General features: G+C 35.4%; 2 pseudogenes; one reads left to right on the plus strand and one right to left on the minus strand.

Annotated features, from left to right (window-relative positions):
- Positions 1-2,261: 2,261 nt before the first annotated feature.
- LOC108762045 (uncharacterized) lies at positions 2,262-3,693 on the plus strand (annotated as a pseudogene).
- Positions 3,694-4,487: 794 nt separating this feature from the next.
- LOC108762046 (putative nuclease HARBI1) lies at positions 4,488-5,935 on the minus strand (annotated as a pseudogene).
- Between the last annotated feature and the right edge of the window lie 428 nt (positions 5,936-6,363).

A 6,363-nucleotide genomic window follows, 5' to 3' on the forward strand; every position in this document is an offset into this window, starting at 1 on the left:
GGCAGTACTGCCAGCGCTGACAAACAATTTTGGAACACAGCCATTGTCGGTTTCAGTGTTTCCTCCATAGACTTATAAGATAGACGGAGCATTCGTACGGGAGAAGCTGAAGACGTGATAGAAAGAGAAAGAAACAGTCGCGGAGTAGTTCTCTTCTTTTCTAGTAGTGAATTGATTGGTCGCCGCGGCAGGCCGGGAAGGGGCCGAGAGCAATAAAGATAGACGTTCGAGAGTAGTGGCCTTACGCTTAAGCTAATTGGTTCCCCATCGCTCATTGCGAAAGAGGGAAACAACTATGTTTGGAATAGAGCTGTCCTTCAATGTTGTCTTCAGCTCCTCTCATATGAACGCTCCGTCTATCTTATAAGTCTATGTGTTTCCTCTCACTGAAATGGCATGTCCTGAGTGTTTACCAAGAATGTACCACTTTAAGCGGTTCCGAAATTCGACAGGCGAAGGATGATCATTAGTCGCCCCCATGCCCCTTATGTAGGAAAAAAAATTTTCTAGAACATCCTGACATAATTTCCTGGTGATATGTAGTAGTTTGAAAAAAAAAAAAATTAGTGTATTTTTCCTTAACATAAGGGAGAAGCTCTTTAATCGATTTGTTTGTCAATAGTATGCCCTTTTGAAATGGCATCAAGCATGACTTGTTAGTCACTCTCATGTTGGTGATAAATTCAGTTATTTTGTCGAGGCATTCGTTCTGTTTGTCGAGCTCAAATCCGTAAGCATGAGAATAATCGCCTTGTTTTCCAAACATTGCTTGACTATTTAGAACATCAAACCAATTGTTTACAATTTTCAAAATATCTGCCATTTGTTGCCAATTGTCACTTGACAAAAATCCTTTTTGCCACAATATTCTAAAGCCTTAGCATTGCAAAGTGAAAAAACTTGGGCTGCTAATTTCACTCGTTGACGTAGAAACCCTTTTACTTCTAAATGGGGTGGCACCCAGTTGGACACGGCTCAATTGGACACAAGCCACTCACAGCGCTTGAGACTACAAAGCTCCTAAGCACCGGTCGCTGTGATTGGTGGTGTCCAATCGAGACGTGGTCAATCGGGATCACCCTTTCTAAATGTTCTCTACTCAAATTAAATGCAATTTTTAGGTCCTTACAATTTAATTGTAATAACTCTTCCAAAACTAATTTATCATAATGTTGACCATCGAGAGTAAAACCGAAATCAATAAAATTATTTCGTAACAGTTTTATTAGGTGAGGCACATCTGCAAACACGAAGACCTTTAATGAATTATCAGCAGGGTGTAGAAAAAAGCATTGCTTTTCTATATATTTCTTGTTTTCTTTATCTAAACTTTGACCAATTCCAACGTTCAGCTCCTTCTATACTCTCAGATTCGTAGAGCCCATATCACTCATTATGACCACTACTACATAATTGATTGCATGGAGTGCGTTTATTATATGAAAAAGAATTTCTCTGATCATGGGTATCGCATAATTGTAATAAAGTGGCTGTTTCCATTTGGAGAATAAACCACGAGCCATTACCACTTGACAGGTCTTATATCGACCATAAATTTTTTGTTCTGAGCGTTCAAGGTCAACTTTGTTCGAAATATATATCTCGTTTAAAAGTTAACACAGTAAGTTTTTCAGCTATTGTTAAATTTTTTCCTTTTATATGCATGATTTGCAAAACATCATTAAGAATTCCAGGTTTTACGTGAAAGAAACCCAATTTTTCAAAGTTGTGAGGCACGGCAATGGAATTTTTTGAACCTCGCGCAAATAGTTATATGCTTTAGTACTGACAGATCGCAGAGCAATGGCAGAAGTGATATCTTCAATCGTCCACACAACTCGACGAATGTTTGGTGACACAAGTTTTTTCACCTGGCCAGGTGTAAATATTGTTTTCAGAATGTCAGTCGCCATCTTCTATACAGATTTATGCATGTCCTTTTTCATCCATTCAATAGTGTTATGCTCGTGCCCCGTCGCACATGCCGTGTTGTACAGACACCCGTGGTGTCACGTTGTCAAGACGCAGTGCGGTTGTTGATAGAAGACGGCTGTGGGATTTTTGGGAGAGCAGTCAGAACGCTCGGATGTGCTTCTTTACCGATTATACGTTTTACGATACGATATTTCTGTACGGATGATTTCGTGGAGTTGTCGTGGTTCAATAAACGACTTTCTGTTTCTTATTCCTAAACCCCTTGAGTCTGTTCATTTCTACGGCTCGGGAGTGCGCGTTGCTATTCGGGCGCGATCTTGGCTGCGTTTGGGGAACACGCTTTTGGCGCTACGAGCGCGCTATAGCCATTCGTGGAGCCGCTTCATAGTACCAACAGAAATGGTGTGACGTCACTGTTTTTAAATTTTGACGTCACCACTGGCGCTAACTCGTACTCAGAATTTCGAGGTGAGGCACGAGATGCTAATAGTTCTCATAGCGCTAAAATGTGCTCCTCGAATGCTGTGTGAATGTTGCCTACTCTTCTCGCTTGATTTGTACGAATATACGCATTATTTTACTATATTTTCGAAACTTATACTTGTTAAAAATGGATAAGGGCGTACTTATAACCTTAAAAGATATAGATTCTAATAAAACTTATACAACGCTGGTCTCACCAAAGGATGCACACAGGGTAAAAACCGGTAAGTAATATTTAACCGGGAGGTTATGTATGTGTTTTCATGTTATTATTTATGATATTTTCAGATATTGTTTTTGCTTCTCAACTTCTGTCTGCATTAAAAAGAAGCCAAGGGGAGTCGAATTTATTAAACTCCATACAAGAGGAGTCAAGTTCATCAAACTCCATACAAGGGGAGTCAAGTTCATCAAACTCCATGGCTTTGATGGCATCAACTTCAAATGCCGAAATTCCTGAATCAGAACAAGATTCAGTCTTTAAGTGGCCGCATCGGGCTGTTCTTCTTCTCATTGAGGAATATCGGAAGCGAGAGGAAGATATTACATCAGGTAACATAATGATATGTTATCAGTATAATGGTATGAGCATGATCTTCAGTTTTCTTATAGACGTTAACAAAGCTTTTTTAATCGGATTTAATAACATCGTATTTATCAAGAAAAAAAAACTGATCAATCATAATTATTCCATTATGGAATATAATGATTATGCTTGGTTAGTTTCTTAACTGTGGATGTTATTAAACCTGGTCAAGTGTACCGTATAAACATAGTCACAGATTTTACGTTTTCTATAGGCAAAATGTCACAAAGACGAGCATGGAATTCGATTAGTGAAGTCCTTTGTAGCCATGGATATGATGTTACTGGCCCACAGTGCCAAAGCAAGTTCAATGGAATGAAGAGAACATACAAATCTATCAAAGATCACAATTCTAAGTCAGGAAATAATCCTCTTGGCCTTACACTGAAGTGATGGAATCTTTGTTAGGAGAGAAACCTTTTATGAGTCCTGTTGCTCTGGCTTCTTCCTCGAAAGCTTATATAAGGAATGATGAGAATAAAGATGTCTCTTCCCTTAATAATTCTGTTGGCTCTTCAAATTCACGCAAGAAAAAAACTTCGGAAATTGCAGAGGCCATTATAAAAAGCCGAAAGGTAGCCGAAGAAAATAAATTACAACGTCATCAGCAGACAATGAATCAGCGGACTGAAATCATAAATGTTTTAAAAAACCTCGCTGATAAATTCCAAGTATGCAAATTTTTTTGAACAAAAATTATTAATTTTTAATTATTTTATTTTTAGATTTTGATTTTTACATTTTAATGTTATTTTTGTTAGTAGGAGGAGGCATGCTATGAACTCCATGATTAATTCCTATGATAATAAAACTAAACTATACTTTATGATATTAAATATATGTTTTAAATTTATGATACTAATCTATGTTTTAAAAGTAAAATGAAATACTTATTTCTATTTTTGTGATGAAAAGTAAAATAATATATCATTATTTTTATAATAACATGCCAAATTTAGTATACCGTCAAAGAATTTCATTTCTGTGATGGTATACTAAATCTATGCTTTAAATGTAAGATAAAATATTTTTATTTTTGTAATGAAAAGTAAAATAAGATAATATCATTATTTTTGAGATACAAAAATCAATATTTTAAAGCAAGATATTTTTCTGTGATATAGAAAGTAAAATAGGATATATCTGTTTTTATGAATAAGATTTTAAATAATGTATCTCTAGTTTTCAACGTTTATAAAAAATATCTCATTTTTCTATATATTTATATAATATAAAAAATTATATAAGATTTATGACCTGTTATTGACTAATGTATGAAATAAATACTATGTATAATATCGAATAGAATATAATGCTTATTTCTAATAACAAAAAACCTCGTTGAAAAATAATTGAATTATATATAATATGTATTATATAAAATGCAAGTATTATATATATAATAAAATTGCTTTTATTAGAAATAAGTAACATTTATATCTTCTTATTCAGATAAAGAGCATATCACAAAGTTACACATGCATTAAACATATCGCATAGGAAGTCTCTCACAAATTAAATCTCTTTTAGCAACATTTGCTCGTTCTTCTGGCGCAGCATCTTGATAAAAATAATTATTATCTTCTTCCTCATTAATTGCTTCAAGTTCAATGTTATCTCCTCTTAATAGGCAAACATGCATTACACAACATGCGACTATAAACATTGGAATTAAATCACTTCTATCCATTGCAAGAAGAGTTCTTAAACTACGAAATCTTGTCTTCAATAACCCAATAGCCCTTTCAATCTCTATTCTGGCAGAAGAATGGCAGAAGTTGAAATTTTTTTGTCTTAGAGTGAGATGTCTATTGTCACGATAGGGAACAATGACATTTTGGTGTAGTTTATATGCAGCATCTCCGAGAATGTGACAATCGTCAAGAAATTTTTCAGGATTCCCTAACCACTCTTGCAATATCGAAATACTCGCTGGTCGTGCACAGACCCTGGATGTCCCGCGAAGCAATGAATAAACTGTGTTTTATGATTACATACTACCTGAAAAAACAAAAATGAGCTTACATAAACCTACATTATATTTACACACACGTACACATACACTGCATACCTGCAGTTGGACAGAATGGTGTCCTTTACGATGTCATTTACATATGATGCTGGTTGAACACGAGGAGCTGGAATATTTATGTGAGTACCGTCTACTGCGCCAATAACTTTCGGAAAACCACTATTAGCTTCAAATCCAGCTGAAACTTCATTGACATTGTTGCCTGATGGCCATTTGATGACAGCTAGTGCCAAATCATATAAATTTTACAATTCTTCGTGTAGCACCAAGAGCAGTAGCTCGACTGACGTCAAACTTTTCACATATGGATCTAGAAAAAAATTAGCAATCATAGACCAGATTACTACAATTGTATTTAAAAAAATATCAATTTCACATGTAATATTCACCTATAAGAATCAGGAGTTGCCATGCGCCATATCGCAATAAGAAATTGCTTCTCAGGAGAAATCATTGGTCGTCCAGTATATATTCTTTTCAATTTTGGAGTGATAATGGTAAGTACATATTCGAATGTATCTCTAGATATTCTGCGTCATAAAATAAAAGTACAGGACAAAATTTTTAATAAATGAATGCATGAATGCACATACAAAAATAACTAAGGTTAAGTGCATGTATAATTGTTTAATACAAATATGCCATGTACAATTTTCAAATTACCTAAAATGTGATTTGAATTGTTGATCACTATAGGCAGGTACAATGTTCTCTACATAGTTTTCCAATCTTAACAGCTTTTTTTTTCTTTCCTGCACGTTCATAATATGTTCCAATACATCTTCTTCTTCACTTTCTGATGATGAGGTAAAATTAATAATCTCCATCAAAGTTATTGCGATTCCACGCAAAATTGCAACCTGTTGTGGTGTTACGACAATACGGTTATTTTCGTCCATATTTGTCACAATTTATCCTGCTCACGGATAACAATGCAATAAAAGTCGTTCGAAGAGCTTATAATCATAAGCGCCTGTAAGCGCCACGGTAGCTCCACGAACAACTGAATTGGCGTTAGCGTCTCATAGCGCGAATAGCGCCTCCCCGAACGCACCCTGAGTGTTGATGCGTCAGCTGTGTGCTGTTATCGTACGTGTCGTATCTTAGAAGTATCAATAAAGTGTCAATGAAGTGTCAATATGTCAAATTGTTTTGTAAAAAATTGTAAGAGTCGCATGAATTATGTGTTTAACAAGAATTAAAGTATTTCTCATTTCCTAAAGATCAAGAGTTGCGATTGAAATGGATTGAGTTGTGATGTACACTTAAAATACGCGCGTCTCCGCTTGGGTAACTGATTGGTCGAAATTTTAAGCCACGCCCTCAA

The sequence above is a fragment of the Trachymyrmex cornetzi genome, unplaced genomic scaffold, assembly GCF_001594075.2.
Source record: "Trachymyrmex cornetzi isolate Tcor2-1 unplaced genomic scaffold, Tcor1.1 scaffold273, whole genome shotgun sequence".
NCBI lineage: Eukaryota > Metazoa > Arthropoda > Insecta > Hymenoptera > Formicidae > Trachymyrmex > Trachymyrmex cornetzi.